This window comes from Rattus rattus, chromosome 6 (assembly GCF_011064425.1).
Source record: "Rattus rattus isolate New Zealand chromosome 6, Rrattus_CSIRO_v1, whole genome shotgun sequence".
Taxonomy (NCBI): domain Eukaryota; kingdom Metazoa; phylum Chordata; class Mammalia; order Rodentia; family Muridae; genus Rattus; species Rattus rattus.
This window is the reverse complement of record NC_046159.1, coordinates 116,439,151-116,446,298: the sequence shown is the minus strand read 5'-3', so window position 1 is coordinate 116,446,298 and position 7,148 is coordinate 116,439,151. Positions and strand designations below refer to the sequence as shown.

The 7,148-nt window shown below is 40.5% G+C and overlaps 1 pseudogene; it reads left to right on the top strand.

Moving 5' to 3' along the window:
* Positions 1-4,345: 4,345 nt before the first annotated feature.
* Positions 4,346-5,598, top strand: LOC116904429 (annotated as a pseudogene).
* The last annotated feature ends 1,550 nt before the right edge of the window (positions 5,599-7,148 follow it).

The following is a 7,148-nucleotide window of genomic DNA, read 5'->3' as shown; positions in this document are numbered from 1 at the left end:
TGTAAGGAAAGCGGTCCATCTATGTCTGTGACAACTGCATAGGAGATTGCTCCTGTACATTTCCCCTTCTTTTAAGAAGTAAAGGAACGTGTGTGCACACACTGGTAATGCCTGCTCGTGTGCCTCACAATTATTCTCTCTGATGGTTAATCCTCATTGCAGCTTGACTGGATTTAGAATTACCCAGAAGACTCACCTCTGAATATGTCTCTAAGTACATTTCCAGAGCAGTCTAACTGGATGTTAGGAGAGAGGATATAACCTCGATGTGGTGGTGCCTTCCCAGGACTGGAATCATGGACTGAAAGAGAGAGAGGGGGAGAGAGAGAGAGAGAAAGAGAGAGAGAGAGAGAGAGAGAGAGAGAGAGAGAGAGAGAGAGAGAGAGAAAGAGAGAGAGAGAGAGAGAGGCAGAGACACAGAGACACAGAGACAGAGACAGAGACAGAGACAGAGACAGAGACAGAGACAGAGACAGAGACAGAGACAGAGAGAGGATTCCCACTAGTACCAGCATTCATTTCTCTATGCCGTCTAACCACAGAACAAGGTAACCAGCCCTTCTTGGCTTATCCGCCATGCCTTCACCACCACAGAGGTGAAGCACAAACTAAGCCAAAACAAGGCCCTCCTCTTAAGTTACTTCTCAGCAGGTATTTTATCACAGTATTTAGAAAAGGAATACATTACTGTCAAGGTTTTTCAAATCGTTAAAAGCAAATGCAAATGCGGCCTAGTTTTAAATAAAAACAGAATTATGTTAAAAGGCTATTTTCTCTGCTATACAAGGATTCTTTACATTACATTTCCTGCTAGGTATACCACAAACTCAAGAAGCTGGGAATCTGAAAGCCACATGGAGACCTCACTTTTCTCTTCAAGTCCGTGATGGAGAGCTGGGATACTTGATGAAATATTGGACAGTAAAAGAAGACTCTGCTTTGATGTTGGTGCTAAGCACTACTTTAATGAGTTAATGGCTAGGACAGTTACTAGGTCAATATCTTTTCAAAGAAATGAATATTCATTTATTCCAGATACCAGAATTTTTAGGTACTATTAAAGTTAATATTTTCTTTTAATCTTCTCAAAGAGAGCTGCAAATAATTTTGGAAAAAATTTAAAAGTGCAAGGCTTCTCATTAACACAAATTCATAGCTTGAATTACTACTTCGTAAAACCTATCTATTTGGCCACATCTTCAGCACCTCGTCAAGAGGGAGAAAAAAGCTACTGGCCATTCATTTAGTAGTTTGTTAATATCAGTTACAAATTTTACTCAGTTCCAATTGGCACTGACATTTTACTCTTTTTAAGTCAATACAGTTGGGACCATATCTTTTGATTTTCTAAGCTCCCATGAATAGCACCTCACACAGTGCTTGCCATATCTGGCCATGTGATACCTTTTTGTTAATTGTTTATTGGTTTGGAAGCTGGAATAATATTATCTGTATATTAATGTATCAGGAAATAATATAGTTGAAGCATAGAAACAAGACCTCGAGAAGTGAAAGGAGTGTTGAGTCAGAAGAAGATCTCAAACCCAAGCTTTCTAATTCTTAGTGTGATACTCCTTTCCTTGAGCAAAGATATTCTTCCTGGCTTCTTTGGTTTTGTGCTACAGGGGTTGGAACTCAACCCTGACTGTGTTAGACAAGCTTCATACTTAGCCACAGAGCAGTACCCCCAATCCTCTAATCAATGGGTTTTGTTGTTGTTGTTTTGCTTTTCTTTTTGCTAAAGAAACTTTTATTGATTTGCTACTTGAATTTGACATTTAAAAATGTGAAACTGGGAAGTCTCAAAATAGCTGCTATGTCTTTCTATTGACTGGGGCAATTTTTCCCCAATTTGTATAAATTGTTTTTGTTTTCTTTTTCTGTTTGGTTGTTCTTTCACACAAAAACCACCTTCGGGCAATTTGATTTTCTTAAACAATATGACGTCCATACATTTCATTCCTAGAGGAAAAGACATGGATAGCTAAGCCAATGTCAATATTACGGTGACAAGGTCAAATGAAGGAGAGCTAGAAAGAGTCTATATTTGTTCCTATTTAATCTTCATAGGTCCACATAGAAAATGTTTCACAGCCATAAGATATGTCTGATAAGTGAGATTAAAAGCATTTAAAGTTTTTCAAAAAATTTTATGTACGTACTTATCTGTACGTATCTATATGCATGCGTGTGCAGGTGTCCAAAGATCAGAAGAAGGTATTGGATGCCCTGATGATGGAGTTACAGGGGTTTGCGAGATGCCTGATGGGGGTGCTAAGGTCTGAACTCTCCTTCTGTGGAAGAGCAGCAAAGGCACCATAAGCCAAGCCATCACTCCAAGATTAGGAGTTAAGTCACCTTGTATTTATGTAAAACATAACAATACAAAAAGGATCTAGTACCTGGAATCAAATAGAGGGCTGAATAAATGAGGACTGACTATGAACTGATCATGCCCACCCTTAATCTCCTTTGAAACTAGGCCAATTCCATTGAAACTAGGCCAATCCCATGCTGCACACATGCAAGTGTACACCTTGCATTACAGGTTTATGTGTTCCACAGCTTGAGATCTTAATATCATCCCAGTTTTATCTTCCTTGACTCATAGAACTTACATATGCACACTTTAAAAGACTGAATTTAGGTCACATTTTCACCTTGAAATATTTATAATAATAGAGTTATAGATTTTGCATTCATTGTTCATTTTCGTCGGCTATTACAGGAAACACACAGCACAATCTAACAAGTCATTGAAAAGAACTTATAGGAATAACCTGGTCGGTGTGTTCCCTTGAGGTCTTCCTTCTCAGCACACTATACTCCTATTTTTCTCAGCAGCACGTTCTTCTATCTCCTCCCCTCATTTAATCAAAGTCCAAGAGCCAACTAAGCCTCACTTCCAGATCCTGTCCCCTCTTCCTTTTCTTTTTTCTTTTTTTCGGAGCTGGGGATCGAACCCAGGGCCTTGCGCTTCCTAGGCAAGCGCTCTACCACTGAGCTAAATCCCCAACCCCTCCCTCTTCCTTTTCTACATACCTTTTATACTCATATACTTACTCTCGATGCTTCAGCTATCACATTTTTGCCAACTAATTCACCACAATTGCAAATATTTGTTAAGTTTTGATCTTTGTTCAAGAGAGCTTGTTGTCTTGTGGTCTCTAATATCTGCAATATAAACCTGTCTTAATTTATTATTTTTAATTTAATTTAATTTAATTTAATTTTTTAATTACTTTTATTTTTTTTTACCCACCTTCTGGCCTACATGCCTATTCCTCCAAGAGGATGTTCCCACTCTCTTCTACACCCCTACCCCCACCAGACCTCCCCACTACCTGGGGCCTCAAGTCTCTCAAGGGTTAGGCATATCTTCTTTCACTGAGGCTAGACCAGGCAATCCTCTGTTGTATATATGTTGGGAGCCTTGTACCAGCTGGTATATGCAGCCTGGTTGGTGGCTCAGTGTCTGAGAGATCCCAGCGGTCTAGGTTAGTTGAGTGCTGGTCTTCCTATGGGGTCACCCTCCTCCTTAGCTTCTTCCAGCCTTTCCTTAACTCAACCATATTCTCTGACTTCAGACCATTGGTTGGGTGTAGGTTTCTGTGTCTGTCTCAGGAAGCTGCTTGTTGGGGCTATTGGAGGGCAGCCATGCTAGGCTCCTGTTTGTAAGCACATCATAGCATCAGTGATAGTGTCAGGCCTTGAGATGGATCCCACTAGGGCCAGTCCCTGGACCTCCTTTCCCTCAGTCTCTTCTCTATTTTGTCCCTGAATTTCTTCTAGACAGGAACAATTCTGGGTCAGAGTTTTTGACTGTGGTATGGCAATCCCATCCCCCTGCTTGATGCCCTACCTTTTTTCTGGAGATGGATTCTATAAGTTCCCTCTCCCCACTGTTGGGCATTTCATCTATGGTCCCTCCCTTTGAGTCCTGAGAGTCTCTGACCTCCCAGGTCTCTGGTATATTCTGGAGGGTCCTCTCATTTCCCACCCCCACTGAGGTTGGATATTTCCATTCATTCTGCTGGTCCTTAGGGCTTCTCTCCTGCCCCCCACCCATACCTGATCAGTTCCCCTTTCCCTTTCCCTCTCCCCTCTCCCACCCAGGTCCCTCCCTTATGAACTCCACCCTCTTTATCTAGCTTCCTTCCTTCTGTCTGATGAGCATCATGTACAACCCTCCGGTACTTCTCCACGGCCACACCTGTTTGATGCTGCCTTGCTCCCCACCATAATGGTACTAGAGGAAGCCTCTCAACTTGTATTAATTAAGCCTAATTGTTTTGTGCCAGACTGTCCTGAGTATCAAGGAGCTTAAGCTAATTAAGTATGCGAAATGGTCCACGCCCTCCAGGACTCTGTAATGGGATTTTTAAAGGTTCTACTTCAACCTTCATCTGGAAAAAAGAAAAAGAAACAAAAAACAAAAACCCAAAACAATATCGGATCTTAAGATGTTAAGAAAATGCAGGGCATGAAAGAAGAAGGTACCATTATCAAGATCAAGGTCAGATGAGTAAACAGAAACGAGAAAATCGTGTCACAGATGACCTGGATGCTCCCAAGCCTGACTGAAGCTAAAACAAAAGAGACACTAAATGGAGACACCAAAGAAGGACGCAATAGACTTTCAGATGAACCCCAGCCCCATCTCATAAGTCAAGAAGATATAAACATGTTGGCCTTGTTGGAAATTGACTCAAGAAGCTGCAGTCACCGATGGAACACTTGGCTAGTCGGTGCTGTCCTTCTCAAAGATGAGCAGTTATTGAAGAAGTTCTTCAAGTCTATAGGGCAATTATATTCTGTGAGACCAGGAAAAAAATGTTACAGAAATGGCCATGACTCCATATATAAAGCAGAATGCTCACTGTTTGCATGGGGACATTGTTCAGTTACAAAAAAAAGATGACCTTGAAAGGCTCCAGCGACTATATCTGATGTACAGGTAGAGCTGGCTGGACAGGAATTTGTACATGCTTTTATAAAGCAAGAGAAAGAAGTCAACTAGCTATGTGGAACAGAAAACAGAAATTACTTTTAAATGTGGAGGTGCTCCTTCTACAATGGATTTACTTAAATCTAAAGGCATTGCGTGCCTCCAGGTCTCTGCTTTCTGTTTCTTATGCTGCTGCCGGTTGCTTTCCCCATCATCAACTCAAAGTCAGATAGAAGAGAAAGGGCCATCGGATGCATGGGTTGAAGCATTAGCTCACATTTCTGCTCCATTAAGCTTCAAACCTCAATAGTTGATTGCCTCTGATAAGGGGTTTGTGACCATGACTCTCGAAAGCCCACAAGAAGTACAGGATACCAGCTGCTGTGCTTTGATAGAATTTAGCAGAAAGCTGAGGAATGATGCTGTCTCTCAAATAAAGAGACCGCCTTCTAAAATGAAATATGGGTGTTTATTTTGATGTTCCTACAACTGAGTCAGAAAGATTAAAGGCCGAGTGGCATGATTCAGACAGGATACTCTTAAGGCCAGGTATATTACCTGAAATTGAAAAATATTATGATATAAACATAGCTTGTAGTCCCAGACAGAGAAGTGAGTGGTCAGGCAGCATGTTGGACCACTCAGGCTAGCCTGGTGGTTGATCTGGTAGCTGATCAGGTAGACAGAGTTAGCAGGAGTCTCAGGAAGTTGGCAAGATGGTAGAAGACTAACTTGGGACAGAAAATGATCAAGAGTGATATGGAGTTTGGACTGAGCGTTTAATAGTTAATCTTCTAGTAGGAGCTTGACTATTTCTGCCTAATCTTATACTGTCCTCCAAAAATTAGATGGTCACAGATGAAGTACGTGTCTGTAATTTTCAAAGTTGATCATATTTTTTAAAGTATTTTGCTAGAATGGATGTAAACAAATCTACTTGTCTTGAATTTTTAAAAAAAGACCCTTAAAAAAAACCCAATCAAAACAAACAACAAAATCCAACCAAGTATATCTTAGTCCCTAACTACTGTTGTGACACTTTCTGCATTTGTATTTATTTCAGCCCCCAGCACCTTCACAGGAACATTGTCCCCTCAGTTATCAGCTACATCTCCAGTTGCCGAGCCAGCGGTTTCATCATGCGCATTTGCCAGCACTGTCTTTCGCAAGAGCCATCTCCTAGAATCACTTTCTCCCTCCCATGTCATCTCGCTTAAATTCTAGAGTCTGGTACCTAAGCCCTTCATCAGCATGGTCCTCACTCCATAAATTTTCTAACCAAATATCTTATTACTCTTCAGGATACCCCTGCTTCCTCTAACTCAAATAAGCCATCCCCTCCTACATACCTCTCAATCACCCTCTTTATGGGTTGTTTTTCCCATAACCTCACATTCTCTTTGTTCTTTTCTCTCACCCATGCTTATTACTGGCCATGTTTATTACGGCTCTCTTTGGCCCTGTGATGACTGCAGCAGGGGTATCTGTTCTGAAAAGACAAAGTGCCCCAGTTGCAGATCCTTGAGGATGGGTGTTCACAGGTATTCAAAGTTGGCTGCTCTATATCGCTTGCTACACCATATCCCTAACCAAGCAATCCGTGATCATAAATGTCAACAGGTGAGTATAACTTCTAATGAATAGATAGACCCATGCAGCCACCAAATGGCCTTTAGCATTTGCCACATGCCATGGGCTATGTCAGCATAGTAGAATAAAAAGTATTTAAAAATTTTCTTCAGGTCAAAATATGTTCAGTTAAAATTATTTTTATCAAATTTATTTTCTCATCCCAAGGCCAATACTATAATATTTGGAGTTTATCTTTGTGTCTCTTAAATATCGATGCTTTTATCTAGGAAGCATCATGTGTTTCTGTTAGAATTTACTGATTTAACCAACACCTATTGGGGATGTACTAGAAGCCAGATGAGCTCCAAATGAGGGGAAAGTTAAAATTTTACTGTATCCTCTCAGTGGAAATATATTTTACTCTATAAAGTATTGATAAAGCATAGGAAGCATTAAAAACCACTCTGTATATTTAGTAATGTCAATAAAATTCAAAATATCATGTTTATGGTGGATATCGAGGACCTAAATATCATTATATTTTTGCCAACGGCAGACTAAAATTTTACCCACTTTGGTCAGCCTTGACACCATACTCACACATACACACACAAAAATAGTTTCAGTG